This window comes from Zalophus californianus, chromosome 9 (genome assembly GCF_009762305.2).
Source record: "Zalophus californianus isolate mZalCal1 chromosome 9, mZalCal1.pri.v2, whole genome shotgun sequence".
NCBI lineage: Eukaryota > Metazoa > Chordata > Mammalia > Carnivora > Otariidae > Zalophus > Zalophus californianus.
The window spans coordinates 10839588-10860197 of record NC_045603.1 but is presented as its reverse complement, the minus strand read 5'-3'; the positions used below and the strand labels follow the sequence as shown (position 1 = coordinate 10860197).

The window sequence follows — 20610 nt, the reverse complement described above, 5'->3', positions numbered from 1 at the left end:
CCGCCGTGGGACACATGGGGAGACTGAGGCCTCTCCTTCCGGGGGTGCCCTCCTGCCCCAGCCCCAGAAAGGAGACTGCTCCTCCAGGCTCTGTCCCCGATCTACCCACAGCTGCCCTCTCCTCCCACGTGCCCTCAGATGCCCCAGACTGGCCGGGCCAGGTCAGCTTCTGGAACAAGCCCACGCCTGCCCACGTGTCTCCTCCTGGTCAAGGTCACCACCACCCACCTGCTTGCTCAGGCCACAGACCCCGGCATTATCCTCAACTGCCCCCTCCCTCCCTTCCCCGGTAGATGATCTGCCACTTCTGTCCTCAAAATGTCCCACGTTTGTCCTTCGCTCCCCACCTCACCAGGACGGGCCACCATCATCACCGCCCAGCCGCCCGCCGTGGCCTTCTCGAGCCTCCACACAGCAGCCCGAAAGAGTCTTCCAGAGGGCAATGCTGACGCTGCCTCTCCTGCTCACAATCTTTCCAGGACTCCCTGAAGGCCCAGGGTTAGAGGCCAAGCTCCTTGCTGCCGTGAGGAGCTTCTGTGAGGTGGGCTGTACGTTCCCCACCTCCTGCTCCAGACTTGGCCCTCCTCACGTTCCCCACCCACCCCACCCCACCCTGGCACAGGCACCCCCCTTCTCCCTGCACTCGCCCCCACACTGTGAACCCCTACCGTCTCCAGCTCTGGCATTGCCTCCTCCAGGAAGCCTGCCCTGATCCCTAGGTCTGACTTCACCACTCCACAGAAACCCCGTGCTCACCAGCGCCAAGCAGCGTCCCCCTAAACAGTCACCGTCTCCCTTCCAGAGCCAAGACAGCACCATGTCCCCTCTGTGTCCCCACTGCCAGCAGGGAGACTGGCACAGAGGAGGTGCCTGGGGTGTGGGGGCTGAAAAAGCAAAAGACCAGCACGGCGCCCCCCAGAGGTGCGCCATTCCCAGCTGGTCTCTGTCCCCATCCCTGAGGTGTGCTCATTATTACTTACTGGTGACAAGACGGCCTCCCAGCTCCTTACCACTCTTGTTATGACCATTAGGGCCTCTACCAACCCTGCGGCTCCTGTGTCTACCCCGGCCCCAGGCCACTCAAGGCAGCGTGGTCCAGCAGGGGCAGAGGCAGGGGCAGAGAAGCAGGGAAAGAAGCCCTCCAGGGGCCTGACAGAACTGACTTTATGGGGCACGTGGGGCCCGCGTTAACAGATGAGAAAGCTGAGGCTCTGAGAACGAGCAGCTGACCTGAGCTCTCCCGCCTGGTGGGGCCAGCCCACCGAGGGATCAGAGACTCCTGCCCACTTGTCCTTGTGCTGGATCCCTGGGGCTTTCAAAACAGAAGGAAGGGAGGGAATGTTCCTGAAGCATGCTGGGCTGGGCATTTTACAGGCCAGCCCACTCCTGGGAGGCTGCAGCCACGGAGGAAAGTATGAGCCAAGTGTGGGGTGTCCTTGCTCTGTACCCCTCCCAGCCGTGTGGCCTAGGCCTGAACCCTCCTCGGAGCCCATTCCTCACCTGTCCCTGGGTTTCGAGGCCGCCCCCTGCAGGTGTGCTTCTCAATGAGATTGTAAAACCTCAGCCAATTTACTTAACTACAGAGCATCTCCGAGGCCCAGGCTGTAGGCAGATTTGCTCACCTACTCCTCAGAAAGACTCCACAAGAGGCAGGTTCTAACAGTCTCCCCACTTTACAGGCAACAAAACGGAGGTGCTGGGTTCAAAGGACCCGCCTAAAGCCAAGCAGCGGCAAGTGCGGAGCCGGGTGCACGGCGCTGGGGACAGAAAGATTTGCATGGGGTGGGGGCTCACTAATGATGTTCCTTCCCGGCTCAGACCTAGCCTTTCATCCTTCAGAGGCATCCTGAAGAGACGGGCCTCCTCTCCCACCACCCGCTGCGTCCTCTCCAACCTCCACAGAGCAGAGCTCTCTCGCCCTCTACAGCCCCGATCAGATGCCGCCTCTTCCGCTGAGCCTCCCCTGTGCTCTGCCGCCCTCCCTCCTCGCTTTTGTCTCCACTGCCGCTCATGAAAGTCCCCCAGACAGGTGCAGGCTCCTAACGGGGCCACCCAGACTACCCTGCCTCCGGCTGTCGGAGGAAACTTCCGGAAGCACAACAGGCTCGGGGGTCACTGCCCTGCTCAGAAGCCTCTGATTGCCTCCCTCGTCCTGATTCCGGCCTCAAGACCTCTCGTGATCTGGCTTGGCCCTGTCTCTGCAAATCTGCCCCCCGACACCATCCTGTAACCAAGACACCGTCAGAACAGACCACTTCCGGCCGCATGAGAGAGAGAGAGAGAGGAGACATGCAGGTGCCCACACATACACTGGGCCTCCTTGGCTCCTCCCTGGATCCCTCCTCCAGCCTTGACCCCACCACCAGCCTCTCACCTGACCCCAGAGCAGCAGCGCCCAGAAGTCCCCTCCCCAGTGCCTCAGCTCTTCTCACTCTGTGTCCCGTCCTGGGACGCATCATCCACACACCTGGTTTCCAGGTGCCCAGCGTGCCCCGCGCTGCTGGAAGACGCACAGCCCAGACCCCTTCTCCTGGCCCGAAAGGAGCTCCTGAGCCCTGCCTGCGCCCCAGACTCCCGAATCTTCCTTCCCAAACCCCAGACCATAGCACACGAGCCTCTCACCCTCCTCTGAACTCATGGAATCTTTTCACACCTCTTGGGCTTTCCCCTTGAAATTCCCACAACCCCTTCTGCCCCGCCCCCACCTCATGGAGGCTACTTCTCATGCAGCTTTCACAGCCACCTCCTACAGGAAGCCCTCCAGCCCACTGGGGCATCACTCACCCTAGTCTGCCCTCCCCCTTAGCAGACTAGGTCTGTGACGGCAGGGACCATTCTCATTGGCCCCCAGACTCTCAGCGCCTTGCACAGTGCTTGGCTCATACCAGATGCTTGAGAACTGTCTGCTGAATAAATGCACTTCCCTCCTGTGCCTTCCCTGAGCTCCAGGAGGCAGAGGGGACAAGTTCATGAGCCGACAAGGACCAGTGTGAATCTGCCCCGTCTCCGCACCTGCACCAGCCTCCAGCTGCACACCTGAACTATAGCAGGGGGCGGCACCTTCCTCCCTGCCGCGCCCCTCACCTGGCTGCCGACTTCCATCCGGTCAGAATAAAACCCACAGCCTTCCCAACCTCATTTCCTCGCCCCTCTGCTCACTCCCTGGGCCCGGCCCAGCCCCCCAAGGTGCTGATCTGCCCCTACTCTGCAGTCTCAACTGCCCCCCAGGGAGCCCCCCTAAATGGAACAACCCCATTCAGAGAAGCTGACCACCCCTCCCACATCTACCCCCATCCCACCAGCCCTCAGGCCCCTTAGCTCCCCTTCCCCCCACCCCTGCCCCTAGTTCCAGGCTGACCGTAAATTCTATCCAGAGACAGACCCCCACAGTGTGCAGACAGCCACCCCCATGGTCACAGGCCCAGGGACAACAGCGGGGACAGCCACTTCCTCCAGCCTTCAAGGCCCAGACACCTTTGTGATGCCCCAAGGCCTTGTCAGCTTCCTCCCACCCGCCCTGTACCTACCTATCGGAGGGCAGCCTCTAAGTCCCTGGAGAGCAAAATCCCACCGGATTCCCCCCAAGACCCCTACTACCTAGCCCAGAGCAGGAGTTCAGAAGTTCCCTTGAACCAACAAATGAAGGGATGCTGGATTCAAATCCCCCCACTTGCACCTGCACCTTTGTCTCCCCATCTGTAACTTGCCCTGCCTTCTTACAGGGAAGACCCAAAGGTAGAGATCAAATGAGGGCATTAGCCCGAAAGTGCTTTTAAAACCATAAACCAGGGGCGCCTGGGTGGCTCAGTCAGTTGAGCGTCTGACTCTTGACTTTGGCTCAGGCCATAATCTCAGGGTCGTGAGATCGAACCCCAAGTCGGGCTCCGTGCTCAGCAGGGAGTCGGCTGGAGATTCTCTCCCCGCCTCTCCCCCTCCCTCTCAACTAAGTAAATAAGTAAATAAATCTAAAAGAAAAGAAAACCATAAATCACAACAAACCTGGAAGGGACTTCTAATTCCAAACGTGTGAAAACTAAGGCCGAGACACTAGCGTTCATTCGCTCCTTCATTTAACACCATCTCTCATGCCCTGGGGCAGGCACGAGGCATGCGCAGGGATCAGGAAAGACGCTGCCCCGAGGAAGCTCACAGCTCGAAGGGAGTAGTAATTATAGGAGACCAGTAATTGCAGGGGGGACGTGGGGGAGTAGTGAGGCTGCCAAGGCCAGGTAGGGGTGTCCAGTCAGGCCTCCCGGAGGAAGGACCATCTAGCTCTCAGGGCCACCGGAAACAAAGAGTCCCCAAGGAGCCAGGTCAACTAGCAAATAGGACATGCCACCCCACAAGCCAATGTCTTCTCAGATGAGCCGTGTCATGAGCAGGACACGATCCCGTGAGGTATGTGTCACCACCGTCCCCATTTTACAGATGAGGACATGGAGACTGGGAGAGCGGAAGCAACAGGTCTCAGGCCTCACAGTTCTTGGGCAGCAAAACGGGTGGTCTTTGGGCGTCCAGCACCTTCTGAGGCCCCCCATGGAGGCAGGAAACAGGGTCTAGAACATTCAGCCTCTGACCTAAGGGCCAAGCTGCTCTGCAGGCAGCCAGGTGGGCCGTTCTCAGACATAGCAAGGAGAGTCCCAGCTGCCGCAGGCTAGGACAAGCACACAGTGGGCTGTCAGGAAGAAATCCCCACACACAGCCAAAACAAACCTTCCAGATGTGGGCACCGCTTCACGCGAGCCAGGGGGGCGGCGGCCCTGGGAAGCGTGAGGTTTCCTGGTAACTACGCGGGGCCCAGGCAGCCCTCCCTTTAATGCATGCAAATGAAGGGCATAAATTTCTGCTTACTTAACTTCACAAATGTTAACAAGCTCATAAAAAATAAGTTATTCTTCCTCAGCTCCACAACACCCTTCAGTTGCTTAATTTTGTTTCTCCCCGCTCCCCCAGCCTCCCCTTGCGAGGGAAGTGAAAGCCGCAGGTCTGGGGGTTTCCCTGCCAAGTGGGTCTGCCCTTCCTCCCCTGTGCCCTCTGGGTTAGAAGGAGAAACCTCCACAGAGGAATCAGAAGGCCCCCCCGCTCCGGGGAGCAGGGCCCCTACAGCTGTGTGACCCTGGGCTCTGACTGAACCTCTCTGATATAATTGCCTCATCCACAAAGTACGAATCACAAGTGCACCCTGCCTGCCCTCTGGGCTGGTGTGAGGATCAAACAAGATAATGCCAGTAAAGTGCTTAGTTCGCCCCTGGCATGAACAAACCCTCGATAAATGTTAGCCCTTGTTATTATGTAAAGGAGAGCTAAATACCCCCCAGTTAATCCATTTGTAGAGTTTGCCTTCTGGGGCAAGCCGGCAGCTCCAAACGCGGCCCACAGATCAGTTTTTGTTGGCCGGCTCACCTGGTGATAAAAAACCCCCGAGCTTCATACCATCAGGCAGAGCCTGAGCACTGGCAGTTACCACAGGCCCCACCATGCCCTATTGTCTCACTAGGCCCAGATTCCGACCTTTAAGTGACCTGGCCCTGTGGGCACCTGAGTTTGCCACCCCTGCTTTAGGCCTCTCCAGAGCTTTTCCAACTGGTGATCTCAGCGAACACATCATTAGGCCAGGGGACAGATGAGGAAACAGGCTCACGGAGGGCCAACGACGGGCCCACAGTCCCTGGGGGAGGGGCTGTGGGGCCAGACACCAGTCTGAGCCCCACTGTGCCAGCTCGAGAGACGCCTGGCACACAGAGGAGCAAATGGCCCACTAGCCAGGTGGCAGGAGACGGGCTTGGCCTCCATGAGCTCAGTGTGTTCGGGACCAGGTGGGTGGCAGAGCAGGAGCCAAGGCCTGCCCTGAGGCTCATCCCAACCTGGTGATGGGTGTGCCAGGCCAGGGCGGCCCTCTTATGTGCCACCCACTCCCCCCACCCCCGCAGAGCTCAGCATCAGAGGCTCCAAGGACGGGGGACGGGGCTAGAGCTGGCCCATTCCCCTCAGGGCCCCTCTATACCCTCTCCCTTGAGTGCGCGCCCAGGAATGGCCTAGGCCAGAAACTCCAACTCTTGTCCATCCACGTTAGTCCCTCTTCTGACATCACAAAGCATAAAAAGCCGTGGCCCCAACTTTCTTCAGTCAGAGTTACCACCAGCTACATCCCCATGCTCCCCCATCTCACAGAAATGGAAACTGAGGCTCAAGCAGGAGGAGGAATGGATTCCTTATGGTTCCAGAAAGGGAGACTGGCCTTCCAAGTCCTGTCTTGTGCTACCCTCCAGCCAGCACCAGCCAGCAAGATCCAGAAAATAGGGCCCAGACCTATGCCAGAGAGCCCGCTGCGCCAGATACCCTCTCCAGGCCTTGCCTTGCCCATCGGCAATACGGCTGGCTCCAACACAGTGAGCTGTTCTGAGAGAGATGGACGGTGAGGTGAAGGTCGTCCACACCGGTCAGTGTGGTCATTTCTGCATGTGCCTCAACTTTCCCAAGAGGGTGGTGGGGCTTCTGTCCCCTCTGTCTTCCCCAGAGCCTCTCTCACTGGGCACCTCCTGGCCTACATCCAACGGTGGCACAAGGAACAATCGAGTGGTACCATAGACTAGACACCATGCTGGGGGCTAGATGGGTATAGAATCTACTAGACGGGTGCTGTTATGCCCATTTTTCAGACAAGAAAGCAGAAGCACAGAGAAGCTAAGTAATTTGCCCAAGGCTACTTGGGAAGAAAGAGCAGGTGGACTGATGGGCAGACCAAGAAGCAAGGATGGAGAACCCAAAGTTGGCTACGGGAGCCCAGATGAGGCAGAGGATGAGAGGAACCCAGTGGGGATGGAGGAGGAAGACAGAGTCCAGAGCCTGGGGCCTGGGAGGCCGTCCTATAACTGCTGTGGACCACAGAGGTTGGCCACTCCTAACGGTTCTCATGGTGGCACACCTCAGTGGGATCTCAAGTTCAGGCCACAGTCATTCGGTCATTCTTCCTCTCTCACCAGTCTCAAGTGGCCCCCTAGATGCCCCTCCCCAGAGAGATCCAGCCATTGTCCATTCCTACTGAACCAAGCTCGGCTCCCAGCTTTGCAGGTCTTGCCCAAGCTCCCACCAAGCCAAGCGTGGCCAAATGCAAACTCAAACCCAGCTCTTGGACGTTCCCACCCACCACCTCCTGATTTCAAAAAAGTCCCCAAGGCACTCGCAGCTGCTGCAGGAGAGGTGGGGCCTGGGGTGTGGGGGCGGGGCCATGAAAGGCGGGGGTGGGGCCTGGCAGGTAGGGGGCTGTCTCCCCCCAGAGGTAAGACTGGATCCTGGGACCGGTTGCCTTGGCAACCGAACTAATTAATTCCGATTGGAGCTCCATCTGTGCCTTGGTGGGATGGGCAGTTTGGGCTCGCTGGTGTTCGTTTTGAAGCGAGGGGAAATTACTTGTTGGAGCTGGGAGGCTGTGGTCTGGGGCTGGAGAGAGCCTGAGGTCCCGCCCACGTGCACACTAGCATCCCCACCCCGCAAAGGAAGAGGCAGGCTTGGTCCCCAGAGACCATCCTAGACCCCCCCCCTTCTCCCAAGAGGGGTGGCTCATCCCAGCCCAAACACCGCCTGGTATAGACAACAGACAGCAGGCCTGTGGTGTGCACACATGAGCGCACACACGTACACACACAGAGAACACGAGCTCCAGTGAGAGAGCCCTGGGATCAGATGCCAGCTTCACTTTCTGAGCCTCAGCTTCCCCATCTGCAAAATGGTCAACACCACTCCCCTCAAAAGGCTCTTGGGAGAATTAAAGGGACATCCCCAGTGCACCTGGGGACCTCATTATCCTGGGATCAGGGAAGGCTTTGTGGAGGGAGATCCTGGTGATGGAACCACCTATGCAGGATCCAGAGGGTGGCAGTGTGAGGAACTGGAATGAGGCCAGGAGGACTGGATCATGGCATGTGAGAGGAGAGGGTGCCTCCAGGCAGGAGCGCCGAGGCTGGGCCAAGTCCCTGCAGGTCTCAAATGCCAGGGTAAGGATTCTGGATCTTGGCCCAAGGAGAATGGGGAGCCAGGGACACGCTAGGGAGTCCTGCCAATGGAAGGGTGCAGAACGAACTGGGGGGGAGGCAGCAGCCTTTGAGGAGCTGCTGTGATGGTGACAAGGTGACCAGGTGATGGGAGGATGTGAAAGCAGGGCCCGACGACACACGGGTCCCCTTCAGGACGCAGACAAGAGGCTGAGCATGGTGTTCAGGGATGACTCCCGGGGCTCAGGGGGGCAGCTGAAAGACGGTAGTGCCCACCCCAGAACAAAAAGGCTCAGGGAAGGAGCAACTGAGTCAGGATGCTGGATGAGAGGAGTCCAAGATGGAACAAACTGAGTTTTACGGGGGGAGAGGGACCCCACAAAGGACGTGTCCAATCAGCAGGCGGCCTTACCCAATGCCTACCAGCCAGAGGCAGGGCACAGTGGAGGATGGAAGCCTGAGTACCTCCCTCCCTTATGCATAGCTGCTGGGAGGAGCCGGGGAAGTAGAGCGCCACCCCCAAGAGCCGAGGCTGGCTGTCGATCAGGCTGGGAAGCTCACATCCCCGGGACAGACATGCCCTCCACAAGGCAGCACTCGGAGCCAGACCTCCTGGGTTCAAATCTGGACCCCTCTACCTCACCAGGCGTGAGATCCCGAGCAAGCCTAAACTTCCCCGTCCCTAAAATGGAAATAAAAGCAATGCCTATCTCACAGGTTGTTATGAGGAGGGCTTCCCCCCTGGGTCCCCCAGAGGCGTGGGATCTCAGGGAACCCGCTCCTTCTGGGAGAAGGGGCAAGACACTAACCTTTGTTGAGCACCCAGCGTGAACCGCGCACCTCATGGTGCACAGGTGTTAGAGACCATCTGGACTGGTGATCAAGGAGGATGGTCCGGGGCTGAACCCTGGATCCCTGCTTACTAATTAGGGGACCGGGAGCGGCCCCTCGCCTCCCCTCCAACCTCAGCTTCTGGGAATGTGAAATGGAGATAAGGAGGGTATCTGCCCCTGGCTCGTGGGATTGTGATCGTGAAATGTGAAAACACGTGAGCATGTGTCACCTGCCCGGCATACAGCAAGCACTAATTAAATCATCACTGTGGTCATCATTACCATCTTTGCTAACATTCCCCCCAATAACCTGAGAAAGCAAATTCGATGATTCCCCCCCCCCCATAACAGATGAGAAGGGCAAAGGTCTCATTTACCCTCGCATCCAGGACCTGGACTGGCCACCATCTGATCACAGGGCCCTCCCCCCCGCCCAGCCAAAGTGGCCATCTCAGCCCAGGATAGGGCCATGTGAGACTGCCTGGGTCTGAACCCTGCCCTAGCCGCCCTGAGCTGTGTGACCTTGGACACGTCACCTCACCTCTCTGAGCCTTAAGTTCCTGCCCTAAAAAATGAGGGGTCCTATCCCTGCACCACTGAGGACTAAATAAGGAGATACACAAAAGGTGTTCAGCCCAGGGACTGCATACAGCAGGTGCTAGATAAAGGACAGCAGTTGTGATTACTGATCGGATGAGAAGACCTGAAGGAAAGAATGATGGCCCACAAGCACTCCAGTGGGGTCCTGGGAGTGATGCCCACCGACCAGCCAAGCAAGCACATCCCCAGAGGGCTGCAGCCTGGAGGCCCACCCCAGGTGCAACCCCCCCTCCCCGGCATTCCTCCACCAGCCCCACCACCGGACCTACCGGACCCACCGGACCCCAACCGTGCCCCTATCCACCCCCACCCGTCACCCCCACCACCTCCTGCATCAAGCACACAGCCACATGGGACCCCACCCAGCCCCGTGACCAACCCGCAGCCCCTCCCCTCCCCCCACTCCGCATCTGCTCAATTAGGGAAACTGGGGAGCGAGGGAAACAAAGACTTAATTTCTGAGCTAATCAGCCTGCCTCATGCTAATTACCATCCTCCCGGGCATTAGGGCAGGCTTCCTGGGGGAGGCGGGGGAGGCTGGTCCCCAGGAATGACACCCCCTTCCCCCAAAGCCTGAGCTGGCCCAGAAATGGCGGGGGGGGGGGCAGATTCAGGATGCTTGGGCAATGATTTCAGTGTGGGACTCGGTGGATGTGGCTAGAAGGAGGGGACACAGCAGGGAACATGCCAGGGGCAGGTCCTACCCTCCCAGAGCCCCCTTCCAGGACTCCTGCCCCATCCTGGGGGCAGCCACAGACTTGGGGGAGGCCCCAGAACAGGCGTCCCATTAGGTGTCCAGCCCACGGCCTTGGCAGAGAGATGGACAGATGGATACTTTTAAGCTAGAAAATTGAGCAATGATCAGAGTGCAGCTTTTGGATCATGGCCTAGAGTAAGCGTATTGAGTGTGTGTCTTTGTGCTTATGTGTGTGTGTGTGCGTGTGTGCTACACGCCTCCATGAGCGCACAAAACAGAGGGCTTGGGACCAGGAGCCAGGACATCTGGGCTCAATTCCCTGCTCTCCTCTGGGTAAGTCCCTGCCCCGCTGAAATTCAGACTTTACCACGAGAGAGGAGGAAGGGCTGATTGTTAGGGTCACTTAGTCGGTGAATGTGTATTCAGGACCTACCATGGCAGCACCTGTTATGCACACACCAGGCTCCATGCTGGGCAAGGTTTCTGTGCCCGTGGCTTGTACTGTTCAGTGTCCCCTGTTCCAATCAACACAGCGTGGGATGGAGAGAAGCCTCCTGCAAGGCACTGACCCCGTGGAGATGGGCCAGGCTAACCAGGACGGGCCACCGAAGGCAGGGCTCGTCACTGTATTTCTTAGAAAACTTCCTGCCCAGCAATGAAGCTTCAGATAACTGGAACTCACTATGGGCCCCAGGGCAAACCCCTTCCCCTGTCTAGGCCCCAGTTTCCCCATCTGCAACAATGGAGGGAGCAGAGTGAGGTGGTCTCCAGGGTGTATCCCAGCCCTCACAAGCGAGGATACTTGGTTGTCTCCCCATCGTGGGTACGTGTATGTGGGTGACAACAGGGGCAGTGGTATGCCCCCAACACACACACACACACACACACACACACACACACACACACACACACACACACACACACACACACACAGCTGACTGTCCCAGCCCTGAGTCCAGAAGCACAGTAGACGCACCAGATGGACAGGTGCGCCCAGCGATGAGAGGGGCTACCCGTGCGCCCCCCGGAGGCTCATCCTCTCCCAGTCAAGGCTCCCAAGGCCGCACACTCACCTCTGCTGGCACAAGCCAGCCCTGAAACTGCCTCCCTCTCCCCTCATGGAACCCTCACAGCTGGCTACCACGTCCTGAGATCCTGCAGCATACCCGGTGTCCCCACAACAGCCCTGCCAGGTAAGTACTGTTACCCTGTTTGACAAATGGAGAAACTGAGACTCAGCTAGGTCAAGTGACTTGCTTGGTAAGTGATGAGCTGGAAACTCAAATCCAGCCTGGTCCCAAGCTGCCACACCTACCGTGCCCTAGGACCGCCTTCCTGGACCACCGTTAAGGCTCAGACTAGGGGACCAGGCTGGCCCAGACCCTGCTGGGGCACTGCTCTCGGCGGGCTCTCAAGGGCTCCCACAGCAAGCTGCTTAGGAGGCGGGCCCCCGGGAGCCAGAAGGCCGAGGTTCAAGTCCCAGTCTCACCACTGACTCACTCCGGGACCATGGGCAGGATCCTTAACCTCTCTGCACTTCAGTGTCTCCATCTATAAAACGGGGATCATGACATCTTGTTGGATTGTTGTGAGGATTTAATTTCTGTAAAGTTCTTTGAACAGTACCTGGCACGTAGTAAGCATTCCTTGGGCTTTGTTAAATCAAAAGAATAAATGATTCCCAGGCGTCTGGGTGGCTCAGTCATTAAGCGTCTGCCTTCGGCTCAGGTTATGATCCCAGGGTCCCGGGATCGAGCCCCACATCGGGCTCCCTGCTCAGCGGGAAGCCTGCTTCTCCCTCTCCCATTCCCCCTGCTTGTGTTCCCTCTCTCGCTGTCTCTCTCTCTCTGTCAAAAGATAAATAAAATCTTAAAAAAAAAAAAAGAATAAATGATTCCCTTTGACTCTATGGACAGCTGGAGAATTGGGTCCCCCAGAGGGCAAGGGGTACAGCTGAGATTCAAAGTCTGGGTCTAGGACTCCTTGCCCAGCACTCTCTCCCCACAGCACTGAGGTGGCTTCAGCTCAGCCAAGAGAACGAAGATGTCCCAGGACTGACCCTGGCTCGGGCCCCGGGAGGTAAGCAGAGGCTGGGAGCGAGCCCCTGAGCCACCTTCTCTGCCCCACCCCCAGCTCCAGAAGGCCCAGGCACTCCTACGGCCACCCAGGGGCCCTGGGCCACCAGGTGCCAAAGCAGCTCCCCTTGGTGCCAAGGGCCCACGGCCAACGGTCCTGGGCCACAGTAAGCAGGGGGTGGCAAAGGGCACTATGGCCTCCCCGCAGCTGCTACAGCATTCCCAGTCCTCAGCATTCTGCCCCAGGGGCAGCCCAGGTCCCAGGGAGCTCCACCGGCAGGAATCCCACCCACAACTGGGGGTCCTCCCTGAAGCCCTCAGCCAACAGTTGCAAGGGAACCCTCTGCTAAGGCAGACCAAGGCAGGCCCCTGCTCTGTCCCCAAGGGGAGAGGCCCAGCGTGTAGAGTCAGGGGCCACGTGAAGGGGTAGAGGCTGCGAGGTGAATCCCATGGGAGTAAGAACAGATGGTGCACGTGTATTTGCGGGGGCCCAGAAACACGGGGAAGGGCCCCACCAGTGATGGAGCAGGGGCACCAGCTTGTCCCTCCATTTTCTACTCAGAGAGCACAGGGTCAGTTCCTTAGTTAGAAAGTGGGTGTTATAGGGACACCTGGGTGGCTCAGTCAGTTAAGTGTCTGCCTTCAGCTCAAATCATGATCCGGGGTCCTGGGATCGAGTCCCACATTGGGCTCCCTGCTCAGTGAGAGCCTTCTTCTCCCTCTGCCACTCCCCCTGCTTGTGTTCCCTCTCTCGCTGTCTCTGTCAAATAAATAAATAAAATATTTTTAAAAAGAAAGAAAGAAAGCGGTGTATACACTCACACATTCCCCTTTGCACACTGCCACACTCAACGAACACACAAAAATCACCCAGTTGCGCACGTGCACACACCCACCCAGCCAGCCAGCCACCTTCCTTGCGCGGCCCAAGGAAGGGACATAAAAGCTGCCCAGAGATGGGCAGAGTGGAAAGATGAGAGACAGAGAGGAGACGGGGAGACACAGATGGAGTGAGAGAGAGAGGCAGGGCCAAGAAAGCTCCGCTCGGGCCCTGGGGCGATCTGCTCAGAAGCGGCCCAGGGGCCCCAGAAGAGGAAAGTTCTGGGTTCTACCCAGGTTCTACCCTCAGCCCAGCCACTCACCGACCCTGGGCCAGTGCCTCTCTGGGTGTCAGCCTGCCCAGGAAGGCAGGGCAAAGGGATGGAGACCCTGCGGGGTCTGACCGTCCAGCACTCCCTGGTCCTGATGCCCTGCCGAGGCCCAGCTCCCACCTCTCTCCCGGCCCCTCACTGTCCGCAAGCTGCCCCACGGGCCCAGACGGTCTCTGAGGACAGCCCCGTTCCTCCTCCCTGGAGCTCCCCCTGAATGCAGAATCCAGAACGGAGTATCCGGGTCAGTTGCCGTCTCAGCCAAGCCAGGAACCCCATTCCCAAAGCCCCCTCCCCCTCTGCAGCCACCAAGGCCAACGGATCAGAGAGGGGAGGAGCAGGGCAGTGACAAGGGCCATAAGTGCCACATGTCACGCATGCCTGTAGAGGAGTGAATGATGCTGCCCGCCTGCTTCGTCTCACTTAATCCTCATGAAGAACCTTGATCCCATTTTGCAGATGAAGAACCTCAGGTTTGGAGATGACCTGCCCAGAACCATGCAGCCAGCAAGGAGATGAATGAGCTGGCAGGGAGCCCAGGCCATCTGCTCCAAAACACAGCAGCAACGTCCACACCTTGTCCGGCAGGTACTGGGGAGAGCGGGAGGGGCCGGACAGGCAGACACCCCAACATTTCCTAACCCGGCACCGCAGGCCTCAGGACTCCGCAGGCCACAGCGTATCCCCAACAGCCTGAGAGGGGGTGGCTGGGAGGGCCGCTGAAGTCCTGCCTACCTGCTCCTGCCACCAGGAACCCCAACAACAAGCAGAGTCAGCATGTATTGAGCACTCACTGTATGCCAGGAGTAGGGCCAAGCTCTTTATACTAACAATCCTCAGAGGTGGGTACTATTTTAATTCCCATTTTGCAGAGGCGTAGCAACTTGTTAGGGTAGAATGGGGAGCTGAAGCCAGGCCTGGGCCCACAGGCTTGACCACTGTGTCACCCCATCTAACAGCCCCAGGACTTTCTCTGCTCTGACCCACCGACCCCCAAGTCAACACCCTGCAGTGTCGGACAGAGGCAAGAAGGGCCTCCTTCCTCCAGTCTCTGCTTAGCTCAAGGGCTCCCAAGCTGCCATCATCTGGGGTGCCTGCTCTCCTCTGCCAACCCCTCCGTGGCCCATCTCTTCCCAGGATGCTCGGGATCCTTGGCGAGCTCCCACCTCCATCCTTAAAGTGCAGCCTTGAGCAGGGAGAGGACGGTCTCTGTCTCCCCACAGACCTCAGATGGTATCCTCGGGAAGAGGAGCTGGGTCTTAGCCTGAGGCCCAAAGAGGGTGTCGGATGAGCCAGGGTTACACAGCAAGTCAGAGGCAGGAAGGAGAACTATGGCCCTTGGCTCCCCCTCATGGCTCAGCACAGAGTCTGCCCTCTCTCCTGTGTTTGTAAACCTTGACGCTAGGATGGTTGAACTTGACCCAGTGTGGAGGCAAGGGAAGAGGGGATGGATCTTTAGCAACTTCTAGAATGCCTTGGGCCTTACCAACCATGCCGCCCCCAGCAGCCCTATGGGCCTGCTACGTGTAAACAGTCCTCTCCGCAACCCTGTCTCTTTCCATCCCCTGCAGGAGCCCAGCACTAAGCAGGTAATGTCCCCATTTCACCGAAGAGCAAACAGAGACTCAGGACCATTCAGGATCAGGATGGAACACACTGTGCCTTGCTTCCAACCACAGAACACATCCTCCTGGAGCCCCTGCCCTAAATCTAACCCCTTCCTTAGGGACTGCCTCTTCCAGGAAGTCTTCCCAGAACTCAGGGAGCCTCCACTCAGAGGGACTGTGCTTTCTTCCTACACTCATGAAGCAGACTGAGCCTCTGCCCTCAGACTAGGGCTCCTGGGAGACGGGGGACTCCCTGAAGTCACGGCTATGGCTCCCTCAGACAAGGATACTGATGGTCTAGAATCCGCCCCAGCCCTGGAAGACTAGGGACTCCCTGAGGGCAGGGCCACCATGCTCCCCCTCCTTCACCAGAGGCAGTAATGAGGGTGAGACTCCCACCTCCCTCCTCCTGCGCCTCCACCCACACAGCCCCCCACTCAGAGTACAACCCTCTGCCCGACGGTACAAGCGGGACCTCTCCTCCTCTCCCTCTCCCTCCTGGCACTCCCCCAGGCCTGGCCTGTACCAGGCAGCCTACCTCCCTCCCCCGGGCCCTGTCCATGAATCCCACCTCTGTTGGGCACCACAGACCCCCCTTTCTCCTCCCCAAACAAATGGGGTCTTGAGTGAACCACTGGGACCGCACACAAGGCCAGATCTATTCCCTGGGCTAATGTCGCTGCCAGCAGGAGGCTGGGGGTGGAGGGGGTGGTGGGAGCCGGGCTGGGGCCGGGGGGGAAGCAGGCTGTCCACGCCACAGCCTCTCTCGAGGTCCAGCCTCCAAAATCAGGGCCAGGGCTCTCTAAGCTAGGTCCTGGTGAGGCTAGGATCAGCAGCCCACGCCCTGTGTCACCCCAGAGCAGACCAACCCCAGACGCCTCCGTCGTGCCTCCCCTGCCCGACACAGTGCAGGCAGGAGCCTCTGAGCCCAGGTCCAAATCCCTGCTCTTGCCCTATAGAGAAATTCCCCACACCTGAGGCAGGTCATCTGTAAAATGGGCATAAGAAGCCCTACTCTGCCTGGGCTGCTGTGACCGTGAATGCGGACGCAGACAGGAATGTCCCCGGCATGCACTAAGTGCTCAAAGAAAACCAGTTTTCTTCTTTCTTCGATCTTCTCTTCTTGGGGGGTAGGACGGGCAGGGCGAGAGCCCAGGCTGCCAGGGCAGAAAATGGCCTTTTCCAAGGACTTTAAACATCTCCTATTCAGAAGTCAGAAGCTCAAGTCCCCTCAGGAATGAGCGGTGGGGCCTCCCAGGCCTCGCAGGACTGAATCAGGGGTAATTGAGCAGAGGCTGTTTTTCTACCCCAGGGAAAGGGCCTTGGAGTCAAGCCTGCAAATCGAAGCTCCAAACCCACTGCCTCCCAGAAGGCCATCTAGATAAGCCAAGACGTCATCTCCATTTTACAAACAAGTAAACTGAGACACAGAGTGGTTAAGTAATTTGCCTAGAGGCACACAACTAGCAAGCACTGAGCTGATGGCTTTTGACAACTCAGGCCGCTACCAAAAGCTCTTCCTTAGGGCAGGAGCCTTCTCCACTTTAGAGTCTTTCTGCTATGTTGCCTCTGCGGTCAGAGTGAAGTCCAAACTCCCTAGCTCGAAAGGCCAGGCCCCCAGCAAGGTGGTGAAGGTGGTATAGAGCAGCAGAAAAAGCCCTTGACCCAGAGTCCACACAATCGCGGCTCGGAGGCCAGCTCTGCCACGCACTTCCCGCTGTATATCCGGGGCCAGGTGACCAGGTCTCCCTCCCCAGCCTCGCTGCTCTTGTGGGTGAGATGGGCATGACAAGACTGGCGTCCCATGGTGGCCGGCAGGGTTAGCCATCCATGCAGTCACCACCTACTTACTGAACGCCTGCTCTGTGCCAGGCCCCGTTCAAGGCACTTGGGATAGAGCGGGGAACAAGATCAAGAAAGCTCCTGCCCTCATACGCTGACACCGGACGCTGGTGGAAGGGTGAATAATAAATAAGCAAAAAAACAACAAAAAAACCCAACAAAATAGCATCCGGTTGTGTTAGGGGCTAAAGGAACAAAGAGAGGGAAGAGGCCCAGGGTCACAGACAGAGCGCTCAGGAAGGGCCTCCCTGGGGAGGCGACACAGCACCAGAACAGGGACAGGGGCCAGCCCACTGGGGAGCAGTGTTGAGCACAGGAGGGGCCACAACCACCCCCCCACCCCCCCACCCCGCCTCCGTACAAAGGCCGAGGAATTCAGTGCAATGGGAGCCCAGGGGAAGCGCCCAGCACACAGCAGAAGCTCCAGAAAGAGGAGCTGGTGGTGTTGCTGCTATAAACCCCATGAGCTCCTTGCACCTTGCTTTCCTCTTCTGGAAAACAGGATGCCAGGCAGCTTCGAGGGAAGCCTGTCTCTTCCACACACGTGGATTCATTCTTATTCCTCCCATTTTGCAGGTAGGGAAGCTGAGGCTCCCAAGACCCCACAGCCCGAGGTCTTGTCATCCCCAACCCGAGGTCCTGCCAGCCTTGTGTGGCCTCGCGGGTCACAGAGCGCTCACTGCCTCTCCCCCCTAAGGCGATCCCAAGACGGCGCTGACCACCAGAAAGTCTCTTGGAATGAACGGAGGTCTGTGCCTGGTTGGTCCCCCTTCTGCCATCTGGGGCCATGCCGGACATGTCTCCCCCCACTTCCCGCAGGTCACTGGAACGGTGAGGAAGGGCTCACGGTTCGAAAGAGCACCTGCCGCTCCAGGGAGCCCCTCCCAGGCGGCAAACCTTGGGCTTTACTGTTGTCCCCCGCTGCTCGCAGGCAAGGTGAAGCCGCGTCCCTATCACATGCATCGTACAAAGAAAAAAGTTGAGGCCCCCAAAAAGCTAAGCAACATGCCCAGGGCCACCCACCTAGAAAGTGGCAGAGGGAGACTCTGAATTCAGGTCTGTGGTGGTGGGAAGGACTTGCCCTGAATCCGTTACTCCCAGGACACCACCAGCCACTCGCCTGACATGCCGTGCCCCAGGCCCGTGAAGGGACGCTCGGGCCCCGTGAAGGAAGCCAGGGGGCAGGGGGCTCAGGCAGTGGCTGGGGAGCCAAGGCCCACGTGAGTAAAGCGCGCACACGGGCCCCTGGAACAGGTAGGCAGGTAGCATGGAACGCGGAGCCAGCAACACCTGGTTCTATGCTGGCTCAGCAACCAAGGTGCCGTGTGACCCTTCTCCTCTCCAGCCCCACTTCCTGCTGTCAGGTCATCGCCTCCGGGGCTTAAGGGTCACAGGGAAGGGCGCAGGGTGGCAGACCTCCAGTGAGACATCACCTCTGTCCTCCCTAGGCACGTCAGAAAATCATTTTTAGATCATTTTTGAAAGGAATTATGACGGTGGCAGTGGCTAACGCTTACAGAGGGTCCACGATGCGCCAGGAACCACACCAGGGGCATCGCAATCCCCAGAGACCAGCAAGCCCAAGATGCATGTGTGTCATCTCCATTTTAGAGATTGGAAAACTGAGGCCCCAGACCCTACAGCGGTAAGTGCCGGAGTCAGGACTCAAACCCAGAACTCTGCCGTCCCATGCTGCTTCCTACTCGAATTATCAAAGTGAAATGCTTGCTTCGGAGAAGTACCTGGGGACTGAGGGGAGAGAGAGATGACTCTCGGAGGGGCAGGCTCCCAGGGGAGGAGGAGTCAGGGCAGGTGAGTTTGGACATTTGGGGAGACAGGTGCCCAGGGGTCCAATCCCAGCCCCCCTGCGCACGTGCCTGCTGTGCGACCTGGGGCAAGTTACCTCCCCTATCTGATGCCTCAAAGGCAGGTATCAATGCCGGGTATCCTGGAGCACAGCAAACCTGAGGGACGGGGACCAAGGCACTTGGGGACAAGGCGAGAACATGCATCCGGATGGGGGGGACTTGTCCACTCAAAGGCCCTGAGGAGGAGGAAGGCTCCAGGAGGCAGAGGTGGGGACGCCTGGCCGCAGAAGTGGGAGGGAAGAGCAGGATGAGCCTGGAAGTGAAGGGCACAGCTCAGACCCACCCACTGTGCCTCCGTCCTCCCCAAAGAACCAAGCCCAGGGCCGCAGTTCCTCCCTGTCCCCCCAGCCCCCCTCCACGGACTCCCCCCCACCCCCCTCGCTCCCTGCGCGGCCCCTCTAGCGGCGCACCCAGCACCGGCCCTTCCCCGGGGCCCTCCACACCTCGGCAGCCACAGCCCCTCCACGTGGGGACCACCTCGTCCTAGAGACGGCATCTCGCTCTCCTTAGCAACCACCAACACGGTGCCCAGACCGCCAGCCTCCTCCCTCCGTCTCCTCCTCTCTCCATGGAGACCACAATGCCACAGAGGCGGCTCCCTCGCCAAGGCAACCACTCGGTACCCGCCCGGACCACAGCTCCCTCCACGTGGCCACCACCAACACAGCCGTGGTGACAGTGACAGTCTCTCCCCTCGGGGGCAGCCACCAGCCCCAGCCCAGACGGAAGAGCTCCAGCCTGTCTGAGGCCTCCAGCTTTCTGACCGCCCTCCCGACGGAATTCCAGACGCCCGAGACCAGACCCGCTATTGATTCTGCCCCACGTGTCTCTGCTCCCAGCTCACTCCCAGCCCCTCGGTCTGCCCCTTTCTACAGTGGGAAGCCCCCCCCCCCACCGCACCTCAGGGAGGAGAGGAGACCGTGCTCTCCCAGGCTGGGCACAGACACCCCGACCCCACTGGGGTGCAGGCAGGCCCCGCCGGGCCAAGGGGCAGCAGTGCGACTCCCTCCCACCCACCACGGTGGGCCTGTACCGGCCTCCAGAAAGGCCTGCCACTCAGCCAGCTGCCTCATAGGCCCTGAGGAAGGGAAGCTGGGGAGGGGCAGGTGGGGACGCCCACAGCTGGGGGCGGGCCCCCCCCCCCCCCGCCCCCCAGCAAGGCAGGGAGGGCCGGACGGGAGACAGGCCCAGCTACGCCACAGTTCGCAAGGCCAGGTCATGTGAGCCCTGCTCACACTCGCACACGGTCAGAAGGACCCTGTCCTTACCGATGTCTGAGGGCTAAGGGGGCCCTCCGGCCCACAAGGCTCTATCCCTGGCCTGGTCTCAGGGAGGCCCCCCTCGGCGGCAGCCGGCAGCAGCAGCAGCAAGAGCAATGGGGTCTCGGGTCCTGGTCCAGCTCCGGCGGCAGCAGCTTCTCACCCAGGTCCTCTGCTTCTGCGAGGAAGCGAGGGGGAGAAAGGGGAGGGAGGGAGAGGAGAGGAGGAGAGAAGGAGGGGGAGGGGGGCAGCAGGAGGGAGGGAGGAGGGAAAATGCTGAAGTCTTGAAGGGTACACTCACTTCTTTCTTAGGTTTCCCATGGCAACCGAATATACCACAAATGAATATCAGTGTGAGAGAGAGGGAGGAGGCAGAGAGAGGGGAGGGATGGAGGGAGATAGAGGCAGAAGATGGAGAGAGATGGGGGAGATGGAGGCTGGGAGGTGGAGAGATGGAGGTGGGGAGATGGAGGCTGGGAGGTGGAGAGATAGAGGCTGGGAAATGAGGAAGATGGAGGCAGAGAGGTGAGGGAGATGGAGGTGGGGAGATGGAGGTGGAGAGATGGAGGCTGGGAGCCGGGGGAGATGGAGACAGGGAGATGGAGGCTAGGAGGTGGGGGAGATGGAGGTGAGGAGATGGAGGCTGGGAGGTGGAGGCTGGGAACTGCGGGAGATGGAGACAGGGAGATG

At 59.1% G+C, this 20610-nt stretch overlaps 1 protein-coding gene across 3 annotated transcripts in view; it reads right to left on the bottom strand.

The window, feature by feature from the left end:
* The window catches only part of ELFN2 (extracellular leucine rich repeat and fibronectin type III domain containing 2), a 67146-nt gene that overhangs the window by 37646 nt on the left and 8890 nt on the right, over positions 1-20610 (bottom strand). The window contains exon 2 of one of the 3 annotated variants that reach the window (XR_004819326.1): positions 19930-20098. The exons of 1 other annotated variant lie outside the window; for it this stretch is intronic. The gene's annotated coding sequence lies outside the window, so the exon portion shown is untranslated. The remainder of the gene's footprint in view (positions 1-19929; positions 20099-20610) is intronic. One more of the 3 variants, XR_004819325.1, reaches the window with a different exon arrangement.